General features: G+C 34.7%; 1 protein-coding gene across 1 annotated transcript in view; it reads left to right on the forward strand.

Annotated features, from left to right (window-relative positions):
• The window catches only part of TACR3 (tachykinin receptor 3), a gene marked incomplete at both ends in the record, with an annotated part of 68304 nt that overhangs the window by 30666 nt on the left and 14440 nt on the right, over positions 1-23198 (forward strand). The window lies entirely within an intron of this gene.

The raw sequence follows: 23198 nt of genomic DNA on the forward strand, positions 1-23198 counted from the left end.
TTCTCAGATTGTGTTCTGTCTGGGCAGAAATAGTATAAAATGACATTTATGACATGGACTTCTCATAATAAATCACTTTGTCCTTGTATTTCTTTCACAGTCACTTATTGATATTACCATCAGTATCTCAGAAAAAACACCAATTTTGCTCAAAAATTTAAAATTTCACAATAAAGACAGCTCTTCTCTTAATTTCTTTTTTAATCTAAAATTTAAATATGGTCTGGTATGGATTGGAATACAGTTATTTCAAGTAATCATGTTCTTTTCATATTTTAGTATGACTACTTAGGTCAAAGATATGCATCTTACCCTGGATGGGCCATTTAATTATATGCCGTCTCCTAGAGAATACATCTTTGATATTAACAGATTGGACTTGAGAGTTAAAAGAGTATTGGTTACAAGAGTATGAACTCCTCATGACTGTTGGGAAAAATAACTCCATAAACAACTCCAAGCCAGCATACTACTAATAAAAGGATAGCAGTTGTTGACGGAGGCCCCACATATACATGAACAAGAATAAAGAAAAGCTTAAGACATTTTAGTCAAATCACTGAAAAGATCTTTACAACTATTGAGAAACATTGCTTCCATTTCTCTTTTCCCACAATCCTCAGGAAGTGTGTTCAGTTTCAAGCCCTGTAGATTAAATTCTCTGAAGAACAGCCAGAACTAAATTACAGGTCTATGTTATTTAGAATCTAGCACATATAAAATTGAAGCTAATATGAAACTTTCAGATAATTTAAGAGTAACTGCCCTCACTCAAACTTTACATTTGTCCTGCCTAAGTATATAAATAGTTTGAAAATAATACCAGTGGTTCTAGCCAGTACCAGGTCAAGAGACTAAATATTAGTTTGGAGAAATAAGGTAATACCTCTAGAAATATGTGCTCATCATTAAAATTGGAATGTTGAACCTGAAAATCAGTATTAAAATTCTATGGCTGCAAGCGGCTTATTAAACTCTAGGAGGCAATTTGTAGGACTAACATTTAAGTCCCATATGTAGAACCAGTCTTTCCAAAAGAGTTAGCAAGCACAGTAATATACTCTTTCCTATATGATGAATTTTACAATTTCAAAGCACTTTGTATACCTCATAACTGGACCAAAGGTATCCTTAACTTACAGTAAGTTTTCTGAGTTTTAAGATCCTGTATGCTATGTACCCATTGGTTTTAAATATGTCTACTTAAATATGTATATTGAAATAATAATGCCTCTTTAACTTCAGAATCCCTGCACTTTAAATAACAGTATCTTCAGATAGTAGAAAAATATAAAATATCAATTAATGTCACACAATCCCCAAAGCCTTGGTTAAGGTTAATTCTGTTGTTTTTGGTGGTAATTGGTTAATATTCTTGCCAAAGCTCTCCTTCAGGAAATATGTACTATTCAGTACATAGCTATAAAATTCAAATTGAAAATTAAAATTATAATACTTTTACAAATTTCTAGGAGAGAATGCTCTTCTAACATTATCCTCTTTTCTGAGCATTATTGTATTAATGCTTACATTCCAGTGTGAGAATAATTTAGTGCATAGAAAAAGAAACTGAACTTTGTGTATTTTATTTTACTTATTGTCAGATATAGTCACAGATTTTGGCTACCTATTAAAACCTTAGCTAAAATACTATAAATGAAAATTATTATTAAAGCTATCTATTAAAGTCATAATAATTATACAGCAAAACTTGAAACCTTCTCTCTTTATGTAATATACCACATGTTGGCATATGAAAAGTCAGATTTTAATATATAGTGTTCAACTCACAAGCTGATTTAAAATACATTTGCAGTTTTTAAAAGACCTATTCTAGAATGGTAGATCTGATCAGAACCTAAAATTTCATGAACCCCTTGCCTTACTGCTGTTCTTTAAGGCAGCAGATTAAAATCTTGCCACAGTCAAGAAACTGGCAAAAAGCTTCCATCCTGTACATGGTGCTCTTTCTCTCTCATTTTTTACTTAAAAAAAAAACTGAAAAATTCATCAGATTTGTGGAAATGAGGATATTCCAAGATTGTGGGCAGTTTTGCTTTATGATCTTATGAAGGAAATTTGTGACCTGGGATATATATACATATATATATATATATATATATATATATATATATCCCAAACCAGTAACAGGACTTTGTTTATATTGCAAGTCAATATTATCTTTTCTTTAACATTTTTAAATTAAAATCAAATTCAGTGTAAAATTGAATGTAGAACTCATTTCCAGACATTTATATCTGACTCTCATTTTACTTCTTTTAATTAATAAAGAATTTTTATTTAAGACAGCTGTAGATTTTATCAAGATTTATAGTTAAGGTAAATTACATTAAGGATAAAATCAGTTTCCAAGTGACCTAAAGTTGCTTGTTTTTTTCTATGTATTAATTTAACAAGAGATGCAAATGGCAATTTTCCTGTGATGACATTTAACTAATGTTAAAACATCTCAACCATAGGAGGGAAAAAAAACAGTTATTTTCAAATTTTTCAGATTTAGCCTATAAAGCCCTTACTCTTGGAGAATATCCATTTAAATAAGGTGAATCAAGAATTTGATATCATATTTTCTGTGTTTTAATATTTACATCACATGTTATGATATTAATCTGAGTTTTTTTCTTAACCGTTGTCTTCCTTTACTATCCAGCTGTAGCAAATAAAGTAACATAAAATGTATATATTTTTCTAAGAGAGCACTTATTGTGCAATATCAGCAGTGGTAAATGTCAGGGTAACTGAGAATCTGCCAAAATACTGACCTTGAGAATAAACTAGAATTTTTCTGTCTAATTTTCCCCATAACCAATTTCTTTATCTCTATGTACTTTGCTTACTATGTTGCAATAAAAAATACTTAGTATTATCCATATGGCTTATACTTCAAATAGTAATACATTATGTAGATGTACAAACTTATATACAATGCAGTATGGCTCACCTATCTGTGTCCTTCTCTCATTTCTACATCTCCATGACACATTACCACTTATTTCCAGGCAGTTTTATCCAATAATTTATCATATTATTAATCATAAAACCATATATACCTTTTAAAGTATATCCATATTTTAAAAATACATACCTTGTGTATTCTACTTTCTTTTAAAAATGTATATTATCGGGACTTCCCTGGATGGCACAATGGTTAAGAATCCGCCTGCCAATGCAGGGGACATTGTTTCGATCCCTGGTCCAGGAAGATCCCACATGCCGCGGAACAACTAAGCCCATGTGCCACAACTACTGAAGCCCATGCGCCTTGAGCCTGTGCTCCACAACAAGAGAAGCCACTGCAATGAGAAGCCTGTGCACCACAACGAAGAGTAGCCCCCACTTGCCGCAACTATAGAAAACCTGCACATGGCAATAAAGACCCAACGCAGCCAAAAATAAATAAATATATATTTTTTAAAAATGTAGATTATCATCCAGGTATAAAACCAACATTTTAGTAGTAGATTTTTTAGGGAAATTAAAGTCAAAAGCCATGAAATTATATTTTTAAGTTTCTGTCATGTATAACACAATATTTCCCCAACAAAGAAAAATAAATATTGTAAGCACTTTTACATAGAAGTTCCTAATTTTTTACCAAGTATTTTTCATTAAGATATTTGGAGAAAAGTTTGTATTTTGGCTGATAAATCAAAGAACACCATTAGAACATATCTGCTTATTATACATCTGAAATTATATAAATAGTTTAATTCATCGGGATTTAATGAAAATTTATCCAACTGGGTATTTCAAAACCCCATTGTCTTAAAGGAAAATAACTAAAATCAAAACAAAGTCAAAAAACACCTAAAATTTATAACAGATATGAATAATATTATCATGAAATACTTCTAATTGAAGCAGTGAAGTGTAAAGAAAACTAATAGCTGTTCATTCCCTCTCTCTAAATTCTACCCCACCGAGGATACAACCTGCAATCAGGTGTACCACCTACCTCTAAGCTTTGCATTGATCACAAATGTCACTTGCTTTGATTAAATCTTCTCCCTAAGTGGCAGTGGATAGGAATTCTTTTGAAAAGCCTAGAAAAGTTTCTGTGTATTCCTTTCTAGTTTGCTACAGTACTTGAGAAGTGGAAGTGTTTATTCCTTTTGAAAAATATAAGAAAAGATAGCACTTTAGGAGGAAATATCTGCAGCCCTTTAGTGTGTGGCAATCACTTGAAAAGATTCCTCTATGGATTACCCATTAATATTTCTCATGCTTCAATTACAGGTGCAGGGAAGATTGAAACCAAGTTTACACAATGTGGATTTCTCAAAGGAAAATTAAGTTTAGCATATGAAATCAATAACAAGTGCTACACCATCAACATAGAGAAATTTGTTGCATTTCTATACACTAATAGCAAACTATCAGAAAGAGAAATTAAGAAAACAATAACACTTACAATTGCATCAAAAAAATAAAATATCTAGGAATAAGCTTAACCAAGGAGGTGAAACACCCATACACTGAAAACAATGAGACAGTGATGAAAGCAATTGAAGAAGACACAAACAAATGGAAAGATGTTTTGTGTACATGGATTGGAAGAATTAATATTGTTAAAATGCTCATAGTACCTAAAGCGATCTATAGATTCAATGCAATTCCTATCAAAATTCTAATAGCATTTTTCACAGAAATAGAACAAATAATTATAAAATTTGTATGGAACCATATAAAAACACTGAATAGCCAAACCAATCTTGAGAAAGAAAAACCAAGCTGAAGGCAGCATGCTTCCTGATTTCAAACTATATTACAGAGCTACAGTAATTAAAACAGTATGGTATTGGCATAAAAACAAATGCATTTATCAATGGAACAGAATAGAACCCAGCAAAGAACCCACACATATATGCTCAAGAAATTTACAACAAAGGAGCCAAGAATATACAATGGGGAAAGGACAGTCTCTTCAATAAATGGTGTTGGGAAAACTGGACAGCAACATATAAAAGAATGAACCTGGACCACTATCTTACAATTCTCAATACTTCAGAATATGCTCTTGCGAGAATAATATCAATTATTGTCGATTTTATAAAATCACTCTTTATATGGATAGATTAGATTAAATCAAACTCTTCTAGTGGTTTCATAATATGTTTGTTGTGTAAAATTTAGATGTACCTGAAGTTTATTTATGTAAGTTGTGGAATGAGACTCCAGTATTATTTTCTAGATGTTTTCCTGTTATATCTACCTCCATTTATTGAGTAACCCATCTTTTCCAACACTAACTTAAAATGATAAAATTATCATATGCTAAGTTCTCCAATGTGTTTGAGACTCAGTCACCTTTCTACTCTGTTTTATCTGGCTGTTCATGCATTATCACCATACTGGTTAAATTAATGAAGCTTTATATGTACTTTAATATCTGATAGGGCAACTCTTCACCTATATTTACTCTTTTTTTCCCAGAATTTTCTCAGCAATTCTTGTTTATTTTTACATATAAAAATTCATAAAATAATTTTGTTTAGTTAAAAATGATTTTTTGTTTATGGAATTAGATTATATTTATTAACTTTGAGAGAATTGGAAAATACATATTCAGAGAAATATAGAATGGGTTGATGAATGGATAAACAAATGGCATTCTTTTATGTTACTCTTAGACAATTTAATGTAATGACTGGGAACAGAGACTCTTATTCAGTGTGCCAAGTTCAAATGATGATTCTGGCACATACCTTGGGGAATATAGCCTATCTGAGCCTCAGAGAGGTTACAATCCCTATAAGCTGAAATGAAAATAATAATAATGCATATACTATGTGGTTGTATAGGGGTTAAATGAGGCAATACTTGTTAAGTACTTCAAAAAGTTCCTGGCACATAGAACCGTTCTCAGTAAATGGTACCTGTTACTTTAGGCAGTTTACTGTGAATATATATGCCAGTACTGTGAAGAAAAGAAAGCATCATGTGGTAGAAAAGTAAAGAGGTATAAAACTGGCCATTTATCTTTTTAAACATAATACTGACCTACATTTTACAGTGAGTCACAGTTTCTAAATAACTTTCACATGAATATTATTTAATTCTCACAGTATCTATGTGATTTTTTCTTGTTTTACATAAAAATGAAATTGAATCTCAAAACTCACAAAATGAATAAGTGGCAGAACTTGGACTTGAATCCTGTACAAAAGTTTTTAGAGTTGAGTTATTTTAGAGAACTCGCTCAAAGGACCAGGTTTCAGAATGATACTTTACATCTGAGGATTTATATTATACAAGTTGTATTCTCATACATAGACTGTACTAATCTTCACAATATCCCCAGGAGGTAAGCCTGGTGGAAACTATTTTCTTCCATTTTTAACAAATCAGGAAACTCAAGCTCTTTTACCTTGCTTAAGTAGTTCTTAATGTAGACTTAAATAGTCTTAACTAGATTGTTTGAATAATTGAAATTTCACTTATCTCAACAACAATATATCATTTAATATCCATTTACAATTCTTCAGTTTATAATTAAACCTCATTTAAAAATAAGTTCAAGTACTGTTAGAGTATACAAAAAAATAGAGGAGGAAAAAATTAGGTTAAATTAAAATGATGATTGGTAATTTCCCTAAGAAATGTGGGGCATCTTATCACAGGTAAATTCCCAACTCTGTTGTAGACTATTGAACAAAAGAGGTGCTGTACTCGCTATTGTTTCCTCAGTACGTAGCATAATGATTTCTGGATGGTGAATTAATAAATGATTGAAAGAATAAAGTTTTGTGAATCAGCTGCATTCTCATTTTATACATAAGCAAATGCAGTCATATGATGTGACTTGCTAAAGGTCAAAAATCTTTAAACGGAGAACTAGTTCTGGAAATTAGGCTTCTTGAGTTCCAACCTTATACTCTGCCCCTAGATCCAGCACACAGAGGAAAGATTTTAGTCTGAATCTTCAGGAAAAAGTTCATGTCTTCAGGATTATATTATATCCTCAGGACCAAAAATGAGGTCTACTTATCTTTTGCTGAATAAGTGAAACTGTCCTTGAAAGTTTTCCATATTTTGTTAAATAAAAATATTTCTTAGCCCTGCCACTAGTAAAATAATATAGAACTCTCCCCATTATAGATTATTGATATAGTATTCCAGTAAACAAAAAATTCATGTTAGTAAAAAGAATTTACACTATGCATATACTTTTGTTTTTACAAGGGTTTTCTATATCAGTTTGCTAGACGTTAACACATGTATTTTGTGATCAATAAACGGGTGTTAATTATTGGTGATAATGATTATATTAATTTAAAAAAATTTTATTGGAGTATAGCTGCTTTACAATGTTGTGTCAGTTTCTGCTGTACAGCAAAGTGAATCAGTTATATATACACATATATCCACTCTTTTTCAGATTCCTTTCCCATTTAGGTCACCACAGAGCACTGAGTAGAGTTCCCTGTGCTATACAGTAGGTTATCATTACAGTAGGTTGTCCATTTTATATATAGTAGTGTATGTCAATCCCAATCTCACAATTCATCCCACTCCCCTCACCCCCCCTTGGTAACCATAAGTTTGATTTCTACATCTGTGACTCTATTTCTGCTTTGCAAATAAGTTCATCTGTACCATTTTTTTAGATTCCACATATAAGCCACATTATGCGATATTTGTCTTTCTCTTTCTGACTTACTTCACTCTGTATGACAATCTCTAGGTCAATCCACGTCACTGCAAATGGCATTATTTCATTCCTTTTTATGGCTGAGTAATATTCCATCGTATATATGTACCACATCTTCATTATCCATTCCTCTATTGATGGACATTCAGGTTGTTCCATATCATGGCTATTATAAATAGTGCTGCAATAAACGTTGGGGTGCATATATCTTTTTGAATTATGGTTTTCTCTGCATATATGTCCAGGCGTGGGATTGCTGGGTCACATGGTAGTTCTATTTTTAGTTTTTTGAGGAACCTCCATACTATTCTCCATAGTGGCAGTACCAATTTACATTCCCACCAACAGTGCAAGAGGGTTTCCTTTTCTCCACACCCTCTCCATCATTCATTATTTGTAGATTTTTTGATGAAGGCCATTCTGACTGATGTGAGGTAATACCTCATCGTAGTTGTGATTTGTATTTCTCTAGTAATGAGTGATCTTGAGCATCTTTTCATACGTTTTTTGACCATCTGTATGTCTTCTTTGGAGAAATGTTTATTTAGATTTTCTGCCCATTGTTTGATTGGGTTGTTTTTTTGTGTGTGATGTTGAGCTGCATGAGCTGCTTGTATATTTTGGAGATTAATCCCTTGTCGGTTGCTTCATTTTCCAATATTTTCTCCCATTCTGAGGGTTGTCTTTTCATCTTGTTTATGGTTTCCTTTGTTGTGTAAAAATTTGAAGTTTAATTAGGCCCCATATTTTATTTTTGTTTTTAGTTTCATTACTCTAGGATGTGGATCAAAAAAGATCTTGCTGTGATTTACGTCAAAGAGTGTTCTGGCTATGTTTTCCTCTAAGCGTTTTATAGTATCCAGCCTTACATTTAGGTCTTTAATCCATTTTTAGTTTACTTTTGCATATGGTGTTAGGGAGTGTTCTAATTTCATTCTTTTGCACCTAGCTGTCTTGTTTTCCCAGCACCACTTATTGAAGAGACTGTCTTTTCTCGATTGTATATTCTTGCCTCCTTTGTCATGGATTAGGTGTTCATAGGTGTGTGGGTTTATCTCTGGATTTTCTATCCTCTTCCATTGATCTATATTTCTGTTTTTGTGCCAGTATCATACTGTTTTATTTACTGTAGCTTTGTAGTGTAGTCTGAAGTCAGGGAGCCTGATTCCTCCAGCTCCATTCTTCTTTCTCAAGATTGCTTTGGTTATTCAGGGTCTTCTGTTTGTCCAAACAAATTGTAATTTTTTTGTTCTAATTCTGTGAAAAATGCCATTGGTAATTTGATACGGATTGTGTGGAATCTGTAGATTGCTTTGGGTAATATAGTCATTTCCACATTATTGATTCTTCCAATCCAAGAACATGGTATATCTCTCCATCTGTTTGTATCATCTTTGATTTCTTTCATCAGTATCTAATAGTTTTCTGAGTACAGTTCTTTTGCCTCCTTAGGTAGGTTTATTCCTAGGTATTTTATTCTTATTGATGTGATGGTAAATGGGATTGTTTCCTTAATTTCTCTTTCTGATCTTTTGTTGTTAGTATATACTACTGCAAGAGATTTCTGTGTATAAATTTTGTATCCTGCAACTTTACCAAATTCCTTGATGAGCTATAGTATTTTTCTGGTAGCATCTTTAAGATTTTCTATGTATAGTATCATGTCATCTGCAAACAGTGACAGTTTTAGTTCTTATTTTCCAGTTTGGATTCCTTTTATTTCTTTCTGTTCTCTGATAGCCATGGCTAGGACTTCCAAAACTATGCCAAATAAAAGTGGTGAGTGGACATCCTTGTCTTGTTCCTGATCTTAGAGGAAATACTTTCAGCTTTTCACCATTGGGTATGATGTTAGCTGTAGGGTTGTCACATATGGCCTTTATTATGTTGATGTAGGTTCCCTCTATGCCCACTTTCTGGAGAGTTTTAATCATAAATCGGTGTTGAAAGTTGTCAAAAGCTTTTTCTGCATCTATTAAGATGATTATATGGTTTTTATTCTTCAGTTTGTTAATGTAGTGTATCACATTGATTTGCATATATTGAAGAATACTTGCATCCCTGGGATAAATCCCACTTGATCATGGTGTATGATCCTTTAAATGTGTTGTTGGATTCTGTTTGCTAGTATTTTGTTGAGGATTTTTGCATCTATGTTCATCCATGATATCGGCCTGTTATTTTCTTTTTTTGTGATATCTTTGTCTGTTTTTGGTATCAGGGTGATGGTGGCCTTGTAGAATGAGCTTGGGAGTGTTTCTGCTTCTGCAATATTTGGAAGAGTTTCAGAAGGGTAGGTGTTAACTCTTCTCTAAATGTTTGATAGAATTTGCCTGTGGAGCCGTCTGGTTCTGGGCTTTTGTCTGTTGAACGTTTTTAAATCACACTTTCAATTGGAGTATTTGTGACTGGTCTGTTCATATTTTCTATTTCTTTCTGGTTCAGTCTTGGAAGGTTGTTCCTTTTTAGGAATTTGTCCATTTCTCCTAGGTTGCCCATTTATCAGTGTATAGTTGCTTGTAGTAGTCTCTTATGATCTTTGTATTTCTGTGGTATCCATTGTAATTTCTCCTTTTTCATTTCTAATTTTATTGATTTGAGACCACTCTCTTTTTTTCTTAATGAGTCTCGCTAAAGGTTTATCAATTTTCTTTATCTTCTCAAAGAACCAGCTTTCAGTTTCATTGATCTTTGCTACTGTTTTCTTTGTCTCTGTTTCATTTATTTCTGCTCTGATCTTTATGATTTCTTTCCTTCTACTAACTTTTCTGATCTTTATGATTTCTTTCCTTGTACTACCTTTGGGTTCTCTCTGTTCTTCTTTTTCTAGTAGCTTTAGGTATAAGGTTAGGTCGTTTATTTGAGATATTTCTTGTTTCTTAAGGTAAGATTGTATTGCTATAAACTTCCCTCTTAGAACTGTTTTTGCTGTGTCGCATAGATCTAGGATCGATATTTTCATTGTCACTTGTCTCTACGTGTTTTTTGATTTCCTCTTTGACTTCCTCAGTGACCCATTGGTTATTTAATAATATATTGGTTAGCCTCCATGTGTTTGTGCTTTTTATAGATTGTTTCCTGTAATTGAGTTCTAACCTCATAGTGTTGTGGTCAGACAAGGTGCTTGATATGATTTCAAATTTTCTTAAATTTATCAAGGCTTGATCTGTGACCCAAGATGTGATCTATCCTGGAGAATGTTCCATGTACACTTGAGAAGAAAATGTAGTCTGATGCTTTCAAATGGAATGCCCTGTAAATATCAATTAAGTCTATTTGGTCTAATGTGTCATTTAAGGCTGTGTTTCCTTATTAATTTTCTGTCTGGATGATCTGTCCATTGGTGTAAGTGGGGTGTTAAAGTCCCCCTCTGTTATTGTGTTACTGTTGATTTCCCCTTTTGCAGCTGTTAGCATTTGCCTTATATATTGAGGTGCTCCTATGTTGCATACATAAGTATTTACAATTTCCTATCTTCTTCTTGGATTGATCCCTTGATCATTATGTAGTGACTTCCTTGTCTCTTGTAACAGTCTTTATTTTATTTTATTTTATTTTGCGGTACACGGGCCTCTCACTGTTGTGGCCTCTCCCATTGCGGAGCACAGGCTCTGGAGGCACAGGCCCAGTGGCTATGGCCCACGGGCCCAGCTGCTCCATGGCATGTGGGATCCTCCTGGACCGGGGCACGAACCCTCGTCCCCTGCATTGGCAGGCAGACCCCCAACCACTGCACCACCAGGGAAGACCCCAGTCTTTATTATAAAGTCTATTTTGTCTGATATGAATATTGCTACTCTGGCTTACTTTTGATTTCCATTTGCATGGAATATCTTTTTCCATCCCTTCATTTTCAGTCTGTATGTATCCCTAGGTCTGAAGTGGGTTTATTGTAGACAGCCTATATATGGCCTTGTTTTTGTATCCATTCAGTCAGTCTAAGTCTTTTGGTTTGAGCATTTAATCCTTTTACATTTAAGGTAATTATTGATATGTAGTTCTATTGCCAATTTCTTAATTGTTTTGGGTTTGTTTTTGTAGGTGTTTTTTCTTCCTTTCCTCTTTTGTTCTCTTCACTTGTGATCTGATGACCATGTTTAGTGTTGTGTTTGGGCTGCTTTTTCTTTTTTGTGTGTGTATCTATTGCAGTTTTTTGGTTTGTGTTTTCCATGAGGTTTTGATAAAGCAGTCTATATATATACAAGGTTGGTTTAAGTTGCTGGTCTCTTCATTTCAAATGCAATTCCCATTTCCAACTTCCCTTCTCACTGTTGCTGATTGGAATATTATATTTTTTATGGATGATTTCCTGCCTTGACTGTATGTTTGCCTTTACCAGTTAGCTTTCCCATTTGTGATTTTCTTGTTTCTAGTTGTGGTCTCTTTGAGGTTTTTTTTTCCCTGCCTAGAGAACTTCCTTTAGCATTTGTTGTAGGGCTGGTTTGGTGGTGCTGAATTCTCTTAGCTTTTGCTTGTCTGTAAAGCTTTTGATTTCTCCATTGAATCTGAATGAGAACCTTGCTGTGTAGAGTATTCTTCGTTGTATGTTTTTCCCTTTCATTACATTAAACATATCATGACACTCCTTCCCGGCTTGCAGAGTTTGTGCTGAAAAGTCATCTGATAACCTTATGGGGATTCCCTTGTATGTGATCTGTTGCTTTCCCTTGTTGTTTTTAATATTTTTTCTTTGCATTTAATTTTTGTTAGTTTGATGAATATGTGTCTCGGCATGTTCCTACTTGGGTTTATCCTGTATGGGACTCTCTGTGCTTCCTGGACTTGGGTGACTATTTCTTTTTCCACATTAGGGAAGTTTTCGACTATAATCTTTTCAAAATATTTTCCCAGGCCCTTTCTCTTTCTCTTCTTCTTCTGGGACTGCTGTAATTCAAATGTTCTTGTGTTTGATGTTGTCGCAGAGGTCTCTGAGACTGTCCTCATTTCTTTTCATTCTTTTTTCTTTATTCTGTTCCATGGCAGTGGTTTCCACCATTTTGTCTTCCAGCTCACTTATCCATTCTTCTGCCTCAGTTATTCTGCTATTGATTCCTTCTAGAGTATTTTTCATTTCAGCTACTGTATTGTTCATCTCTGTTTGTTTGTTCTTTAGTTCTTCTAGGTCTTCATTAAACATTCGTTGCATCTTCTCAGTCCATGCCTCCATTCTTTTTCCGAGATCTTGGATCATCTTTACTATCATTATTCTGAATTCTTTTTCAGGTCGATTGCCTATCTCCTCTTCATTTAGTTGTTCTGTAGGTTTTAATCTTGCTCCTTCATCTGCAACTGATTTCTCTGTCATCTCATTTTTTCTAACTTATTGAGTTTATGGTCTCCTTTCCGCAGCCTGCAGGATCACAGTTCCTCTTGCTTCTGGTTTCTGTCCTCTGGTGGGTGAGCTGGATATTGAGCTGGGCCTCCTCTTTGCTCTGTGGTTGTCACTGCCCTGTCAGGAGTATGGTGTGTTCCCTAGTTGTTGAAGTAGAGGCCCTGAGATATGTTTCTTAGCTGTGTTTCTGATCTGTGATGCGAGGTAGGCAGGATTGAAGTACTCCCGCTGGGAGAGAATCCTCTGAGTATTCCTCTTCTGGGGTTGTTCACCTGTGAGTGTGCTCTGTTGTGTCCCCTTTCATGCTTTGTGCAGGTTCATAAAGTACACTGCTGTTGGCACTGCTGTCAGTCCCACCTTAACCTTGGGTATGCTGGCAGATGTTCCTGGCGACTCACAGGTGTTGTTTTCACCAGGCCACCAGTGCAGATCTACTGAGGTCAGGTTCCAGGACTGCAGTAGTCAGGCACCTGGCCCTGCTGTGGGAGCTATTGAGGCAGCTCAGGCTCTGGCCTGGCACAACCCCTGCATGTACATGCCCACAAAGCCCACAGCTGCTAAAGCCAGACCTGTCTCAGCTGCAGGAACACTTGTCTCTTCAGATGTTCCACAGGCACTGAATTTAGGAAGTCACCAGTGGAGATGTAACTCTGCGGTTTGCAGAGCCATGAAGAGAGATTTCAGCTCTTCTTCCTTAGATGTACAGCCCCTCCATGCATATACTTCTCATTGTAAAATTCCAAATTCCCTTAACATCAAACTATGCTGAAAAAAAATGCCTCCTTTCTTTCATAGAGGAAAATAACACTTCAGTGTTTTGCAAAACTAACTTTATCAACATCAAATATAAGCTGCCTGGTCAAGAAAATAATTAATAGAGAGGTTAAGTTAAGAGAATGTTGGATAGCAGGGAGTATATTCTTAGGCTTAAGTGGTGCATATCTCCAAAACAGATTTACTAGTCCAGCAAATATTTCCACGAGCCTCCCATTCTACCCCAGGCCCTCAGCTGGTAACATCAGCTAAAAATATTTTTCCTAAAAACAAAAATCCTTTCTAAAATGCAAAGAATACATGAATAATCTCTTTCTTGACAGCTAGGACACAGGGGTTGATACAGTCAAGGGCTTCCGGGCACCAAGAAAGATTTCTGCTCTGCTATAAAGATGCAAGTTTCCTGGCAAGTGAGACAGCTCTTTAATGAGGGTAGTGTTCCTCTCCACTTTATTCTAACAGGCTTAACCTTAAACAGAAAGAAAACAGAGGAAACTGTTTTTCTGTTTGTTCAACTTGAACATTTTACTCCTTTATCTCATCCCCAGTTGGCTGTTTGCTTTTGAGAGCCCTTCTATTTCCCCTTTCTCCTTTACTCCTCTTTCTTCATTCCTGCTTTAGAGGAGACAGTTCCTTTTGAAATTATTTTGCCATTCCATCTTCACATAATCTTTGCAACAAGGGACAGTGCAGTCCTTAAAAGTGCCTAGAATGACACCTGTCTGCCCCCCACATAGTGCTCTATAAGTGATTCTGACTCTTGATTTTGTATGATAGCTAGTTCCCAATAACCTACTGTTTTCATTTACCATTATTCATATGACCCAGATTTTAAGTATCTTCATATATATCACTTTTTTTCATTTTCATGTATCCTGAATGACAAATGTAAATTTTGCTGAGGATTTTGTACATTAGCCCAAAGGGAGAATTTGCCTCTCAGAACATAAAACTCTTTTGGCATTTCTTTACAGGTCAGCTCCCAGGCAATTTTATGTGTCTCTCTCTCCCTCTTCATCTCCTTCCCCTTTCCTTCTCCCTCTTCACCTTTCCTTCTTGCAGCCTCTCCTTGATCTATGTCTCTGCCTCAGAAAGCCTATTCACCCATTATTTTTCAAGACAAATCATCACAGTTCCTATAATCCAAACTGTAGCACAGATCCTATGATTCTAATAATTCCAAACTTGCAATCCCCGTTTACATCCGTTACCCTTCTCAGCAAACACAATATTCTCCATAGACCCAATTTCACTCTCCTTCAAGTCAGGAGAGGATTATAAATAGAAAACTAATGTTGTTGTTGTTGTTGTTATTGTTGTTTCTATCACACCAGGTTGCACATGAACCCTTTATGCATGTGATTATAATTACTTGCTCCAAGTCTTTTCAGATGTCTTTCTGCTACTGTTTTCATTTTTATTTCACTTCTGAAAAGATTTCAGAGAGACTTTCACCTCTACTACTTTGCTTAAGTAGTAGATCCCCCAAAGGACTATGATTCTCTGTACTTCTATGTGCTTCATGCAGTGTATTTCCAAACTTATGGACTTTTAAAATTACTTGTATTTATGCCAAACCTGTTTTTAACCTGTTTTTATTTGGAAATATTTAGATCGGTGAAATAATATACTGTAAATAGTTCTTACCTTTGGACTCTCAGATATTAGCGTCAGATTATTTCTGCCTAATTATTTCATCATTCTCCAACATGATCTGAAATGAAAATTATATAAAGTCCCTGAAATAGAAATTCCTAAAGCCTTTTTCTACGGCCACCTAAGCCCAGATGAAAAGAATGATTTTCACTGACACCTTAAAGGAACACATACATGCCTCACATATTAAATCTGTAAAGGAAAAAAGCATCCTAAAAGAACTGAAAACAATGGACAGAATAGTAGTTGCAAAACCAAGGTAATAGGAACTCCAGTAATAATTAGAATAAACAACAGGTCCTTCAAATGCTACCCATGCTGATTAAAAAGCAGAAGATCAAGTATTAGATAATAGTTCCCTTCATACACAGTGCCTCAAGGAAACTGAAAACTAATGATTGGTGACAATAAGCTTGTATGCCACATTTAATCCAGTTTGAACAAGAGAGAGTGTTCAATTTTAGAGAAGGCTTCATGGAGAACTAGAAGACACTTTTTCTTTCACTTGACTGAGAATACAAGCCAGGTCTCCATCATTACAATACCTGGAACATTACAATCTAACTTCTAGACATAAGATTTCATGAGGCATCTCCTGGAACCTTTCATTATCAGACCACATATTTTCACTAGGAAGTATTCAGTACAGTGAGCACAAACTCCAGTGTTTTGAGGCAATAAATAAATCAGCTTACATTTACTTAAGGATCATCTATAATACAATGAATGGGAGATCCTTGGCCTTACAATTACATTTCTATTGCTCTCTTATCTTTTTCCTATAAGATACCTGAGAATTTAGGCAGCTTTGAGCAAATGATTCAAAGGTAAATGTATATACCCATACCTTCTTCAAGTCTCATAGCCTGAGATGGGAGGCATAGTTCAGGGACATTTTGCTGTAATGATGTCATTTCTTAATGTATATAAGGCATATCAATGGCTACTCTGTTATATTCTGTGATAACAAACCAAAAAATTTTGTTATAAGCAAAAGGGACTATTTTCCACACATAACTTTATTAATGGTATTTTAAAATTTTAGAGGAAAGTCACAGAATCTCTGTCTTTGGGTGATTTAACAGTACAGATCAGATTCTCATTTCTCTGAAATGGATCAGTTTTTTCATACAGCTAAAGTACCAAGTTATACTAGTTGAGCGGGAAAAAGCTTATAGCTTTATTTATATTAACTTTAAGTAGTAGGAGAGAGAATTAATCTATTCATTTTGAATCCTTTATCCAAGAAAATTGTAGGTATACTCCAATTTGAGAGCAGGTAGATCTAGCAAATGACCTCACAACATTCCCATCGATCATTTTTCCCTATGATTCATTTTGATTAAAAGTTTAATGTGCACTTCATTTTATTTTTTTAAGTGTGATTCCCTAAAGCTGATGAATATCCTTCCCCAGTCACGTTGATACTGGTCTCTTCCAGGTCTGATTGTTCCTTACAACTGAGCTCCACATTTTCACAACAACACAGCTCTTCTGCAGTATTATATTTGGATTCACTTCAATGTGGGGATGGGGGTTCAAGTGGCCACAGACTGCTGACTAGGCTCACTGTCTGCACACATCATCCAGCTACTGCTATCTTCCTCTGATCACTGTCTTCTTATGTTTTTCATCAATACATTAACTGTGTTCTAGATCCTTGGCACCTCCTTCTCAAGAGTAGCCATCTCTCAATTAAACCATATCTCTTCTGAACCATGACCTCTTTCACTTCACTATAATTCTCTTCCAAAATGTAAGCACACTCACATCTCTTCCATCTTGTGTTGTTTATATTTGCTTTCTCCTCTTGTTTACCAATCTTTTGCTCCTCTTGTTAATGCTATGTGACTTCCAACACACAGTATCATCCTGCTGAAACTACCCTTGACAAAGATACCTGTGCCTTCTTTGTTGTAAATTCATTGGATATATTCAGTTCTTGATCAGATTGACACAGTAGATACCTTTTCATCACTCACCACTTGAGAAGCCTCTCCTTCCATGGAATTTGCCTCCTTTCTCTCTGCAGGATATTCCTCTTTAGTATCCTTTTCTGGCTTTTCTTCCTATACCACTTCAGTGCTACTCTTTACCCTGGAGGTCCATTCTTCATATTTTTATAGCTTTCATATACAGTCTTATTTGGATAATTTCATCCACTTCCATGACATCAACATCTTTGAAAATTACTCCCAAATCGACATTAACATTATGCCCATATCTAGACTTCTCTTCTGAGGCTCAGGCTCTGAGCTCCAGATTAAAATTCTATTAACCATCTCTCATCCCAACCCTATGTATAACAGACAGTTCAAAATAAGCGTGTCAAAATGAAATAACTGTCTTTGTCGAGACTTTGAAATTCTTCTTCCCATTTCATAGAATATTACTAATATCCACAGAGTGACCAGACAAAAGAAACTGGAAATAATCTGTAACATCTCTCTTTCCTCAACTGAAACTCAGTCAATGAGAAAGTCCTTCAAATTAACTCTAAAATCACTCAAATATAAATATATATTTTTTTCTTTCCTAAGCTCCTGCTCTACATTTGCTTAGACTACATAATTTCTTACCTAGATTAATATACTCATCAACTAATGATCCTCCTGCCTCCATTAAATCTGATTCAAATAAAATCGATTCTACACTGCTTTCAAAGTAATCTCTCTAAAATCTGAATTTATTAATACTCTCCTTAAAATCCTTTAATGTTTTCTCTGGCCCTCTCTAATCTCACTTCAATCCATCTCTCTTACTTTCTTCATCAGCATATTTTATATTATGTGCTACATCCCCAGTCAGTCAAACTATTTGTAGTACTAGAGTGAGGTATGAGCTTTGCATATTTTATTTATGTGACTAGGACACTCTTCCCCCCACTCACCCACTCCTTTTCTACTCCTCTCACCTGGATGTTTCCTATTTGTCTTCAAAGCTGTATCACAGGCACTTCTTCCACTAGAAAGACTCTTTGAAACTTCCACCCCCAATCTGCATTCAGTGTTTGTCCATATGCTCCCATTACATCACACAGCAAGCTCTAGCATGCAACTTACAACTTTACATAAGAAACATCCATTTGCTTAACTATCTCTTCCAACAAACTGCAAAGCTGAAGGGCTCAAGTGAATCATTACTTTTAAAATGATTATTGTTACACATGAAAGCTTATACTTATTATGAAAGGCAGAATATTTCAAAATGAATGCGTTTTCTCTTTCTTTGTTTGCTTATTTGTCTTAAACCATGACTCAAATGACTCACAATCTTCTAATATTTATGACTCAAATAAAATATTAATATTAAAAGATCATGACTCATTTTGGCTCTCCAAATCTGGTTTTCATTTTTGATAAGGCATTGTACACCAGTTCTCATGTTTTGTGAGTTGCTAGCAAAAATAGACTCTAGCCAGAAACAGAAGCAATTAATGTGGACTCAGCAATTCAATGATTTTGCTAGTTTAATGGTCCTAAAAAAGTATCTTTCTCTTCTAGTAGTAATAGAAACAAAAGAAATGTCTTATTCTAGGAGTATAATCTTGCAAAGTGATAAGAGATACTGACAAAATGAATCAAGCATTATCAAGTACTTATCAAATATTTACATAGTCAGAATTGAAATGAAACGTCTAATATTTTATTAAATTACTTCAGATATTGTTCTAAAATTTCCATCTGAATTTTTTACAGTTTTACAATTTTCATATATCTCCTGAAATTCTCCATCTTTTAAGCCATCTGTTTCTGTAAATACTTTAACATATTTTTCATAGTTATTTAAAAACCTTATCTATTAATTGCAAAACCTACCGACTCAGTTTTTCTTGATTATGGATCACATTTTTATATTTCTTTGCATGTGCGACAATTTGGAGTTGTATACTGGGTATTGTGAGATATGATGTTAAGACTCAGGGTGCCATTCATCTGAAAAATGCTGTGCTTTCTCTGAGCAGGCAGTTAAGTTGCTGGTAGATCATTCAAATTTGCATAGGTTTGGTACTTCGTTAGGATGAATCTATTTTAGTTTTGCCCTTAGTTTTAAGGTTAATTTCTTAATCCTAGGCATAGTATTTAATCTTAAGGCCTAGACCTTGTGGGAAAACCCAAGTTGTCTACTGAGACTCTAGTTTGAAGAGACTCAAACTCTAAACTCTGTCTCTCTTATGAGGAGTAGCTGCTAAAATCTCCCCCTCTTACAGCCTTTCAACTGTTTTTCACCTCCTAAGATGCAGGGGAAGCCAAGGAATTCGGAGAAGTTTATATATGTATGAATCTCACCCAGGTTATGTAGTCTCAAGTTTCAGCATACTTTTGACCACTCTCCAGTGCCATAAAACAGTTTTGTAGTTGTTATTGTAATTTATACTTTTTCCAGAGCTTATAGTTGTTCTTAGGGAAAAAGATAGATAGATAGATAGATAGATATAGATATACATATACACACTGAAGTTACTCTGTATATATTATACACAATATACACTCTATACACTCTATACAGTATATACAAACTATACAATATGTTTATGTTTCTGATATTAGAAAGATCGTTATAATATATCCTGTCCTTTTTCTTTGGTTGTATCTTTCATGTGTTGTAGTGACCCACAAATTTATACTAATGCATAAATTAGTATAAATAATCACTTATAATTCAGTAGTCTCCCAATAACCTCTCTAGGAGTTTCCTCTAGCACAAGTCACTGACATTACTGGTCTAACTGAACCCATAAAATTGAATTTTCTGGAACACCATCAATTTTCCTGACATATCATGAGGAGGACTTAAATTTGATGTTTTAAAATATATTTCTGGAATTGTCAGAGTAAAGGATATTTCTCTTTCCCAGAAATTATTCATGCATCTAAAGGAGTAAATATATGGACACATTATTTTTATTTTTCTCAGATGAACTTTGCAAACAAATTGAGATCTTAAATACCAATAAAAAAGATACTGAGATTATATGACTTGGATTAATTTTATGCTCTAAATATTATAGTTAACAGTTAAATGGGCATTAGAGTCTAGGTATTTTTTAACTTTGTAAAAATATTTATGGTATTTTTATTGTTCATTTAATATTTTATTAAATACATTTCAAGTTCTTAATTCTCCAGTTATAAAACTAAAATATAAATCAAGAACAAAACAATTATTATTCTTTTTCTTCCTCTGGTAATAATCTTCATTTTTTTCCTATAGGAAAGATTTTCAAGGAACATCTGTTATGTTGTTATCTTATAGAAATATGCTGTGTTGAAGACGTGACAAAGCCATTGTGACTATAAAATGATTGGGCTTGTTATGTTTTAAGCTGTAATGGAAAACATGAAGTGATGCCATATCTCTCTATCTCTATCTCTATTTCTATTCACAATCACACAAACACACAAACTCAGATTAGCAGGAATTATGATTTTAAAAGAGCTGTTTTTAAAACACCTATTGTTTGCATACCTTCTCCCACAAAATTTGATAGAAGACCTTTGTTCTCCAGTACCCAATTTTCATTTTACCCACTGTCCCCCAGCCCACCACCATAGCCCTCCATTGCCTTTATAAAAGCACATTCATAACCAACTTAGGCCTCAGTACCAATAATTTAAAATATGCTTATAAGTTAGTCAGATCTTGGGAATGAAGTAAAAATGAATATCTCAGCATGCCCTGAGTATTTTATGAGACTGGCATTCTCATTCCCATTTCATCCTCACAATTCCTTGTATGATGAGTGTTCTTATCTCTACTAATAAGGCTACTGATGTTCAGAAAGATTTAATTTACCCAATGTTACATAGCTATTTACAATCAGGGCCTAGATTTAAATCAAAGTCTTTGAGTCCAGTGCTCTTGACACTGCTGTACACTACTGTGTAATGAACTTCAAAGTTCACTTCTAACTATTCCATAAAGTTATGTGCTTAAATGTACACCACTGATCAGCCACTTGATGAGCCATTTAAATTCTTTGCCTCAATACTAAATAGAAACAAGTTTAAAACTTATACTTTAAAATATCAGGGAAAGAATTTCTCTCAACAACTCCCTAAATAAGTTGTGTGTCTCTTCCAATTTGGGAATTATTCTTCGCAGGCCAAACAATGAATTATGGTATATAATAGAAATATTAAAACTAATATCAAAAGAAAAATGTTACTTTCTGGAAAATACCAATAGGTAATTACCAACTCAAGGGAAACTCTAGAAAATAATAGACCTAAACACGTTGACAAATAAGAACTTGATATTATAATGTCTTACATTTAATGTTACTAAAGACTGAATTGTGTCTCTGCTAAATTCATATGTTGAAGCTCTAACCTCTAATATGACTGTATTTGAAGATAGGGTCTATATAGTGATAATTACAGTTAAATGTGGTCATCAGGATGGGGCCCTGATCCAATAGGATTAGTGCTCTTGTAAGAAGACACACCAGAGAGGTCACTCACTCTCCCTCTCCTTAAATACACATGGTGGCCACCTACACACCAGGAAGCAGAACTTCACCAGAAATCAATCATGCCGGTACCCTGAACTCAAACTTCCAGTCTCCAGAACTGTGAGAAAATGCATGTGTGTTATTGAAGCCACTCAGTTGATGACATTTTGTTATACAGCCTGAGCTAATTAAGACAATTATTATTTTATTATTAGCTATTAAAATATAACAATAGTTTTGACAGCAAAGTCCAATTAGGTGGTTATTGTATTAGTCCAGGAGAAAGATAATGATGCTTTCTCAGAGATTATAGTAATAGAGCTGACAAGACAAAAAGATTTAGACATATTTTGGTGACTTGGCCAACAGGATTTGCCTAGGTATTGAATGGGGCAGTGAAAATGAGGGGATGCAAAGAAATAAGCATGACTTCTAAATGTCTGGGTGGGTGGTGGTGCCACTTACAGAGATAGGGAAGTTCACAGAAAGAACAGCCTTGGAAGGGGGGGTGGGGAGGGGGAGTGAAGAATTTGAGATATTCAGACAGGTTACCTATCTGGGGAAGATGGTGGCCTGAGTTCTACCTTCTCATCTGCCACATACTAAGTCTTCCGAGTGAAGCAGTAACTGTGATAGGAGAGTGGGCAGAGCTCAGAGGGGTGTGTGAAGCCAGAGGTGGTGCAATAAAGGAGAGAAGAGCACAGGGTTTTATGCATCAACCTCATTATTCCGGAGACTGTGAAAGTGCTAATATGTCCACTAGGGCCACACGGGGCAGACTAGACTGTCTTTCTCCATCTTCCGAGGACACATAGCTGACCAATTGGAGAGAAGACTGTGCTCCCTCTGTCATGTCAGATTTGCAGTCCTGAAAAGAACACTCAGTTTATCTTTACAGGCAGAGACAGACAGGGCCTAGACTTGGCAAAAGGAAATAAAAACAAACCTTAGGGAACCCAGCTGCTAGAAACAAGACAGAGAAGCAGAGCACTTAGAATAATCTGTACTTCATGGACTAAAACACAAAAGATAAGATCTCTTAATTATGGCATGAAAATCATGAGACTAAATGTATCGTTTTTAAATTTAAAACTCCAATTGTTGAAAAAGAAGATGTCACCATTGAAAAGTGAAGAAATATATCAAAACACAAACAGATATGCAAAACACCTAAGGATCACAAGGGAAAAAAATAACAGAAGGTTAGAGGAGAGGTCTAGCTTAGCAATGTGGAGTCATTCACTTGAATAGAATTTAATGTACAGAGAGATGTTCTATTTACCTTTACCTCCAGAATCAGCCTCTTCTAC

The sequence above is a fragment of the Hyperoodon ampullatus genome (genome assembly GCF_949752795.1).
Source record: "Hyperoodon ampullatus genome assembly, chromosome: 1".
Taxonomy (NCBI): Eukaryota; Metazoa; Chordata; class Mammalia; order Artiodactyla; family Ziphiidae; genus Hyperoodon; species Hyperoodon ampullatus.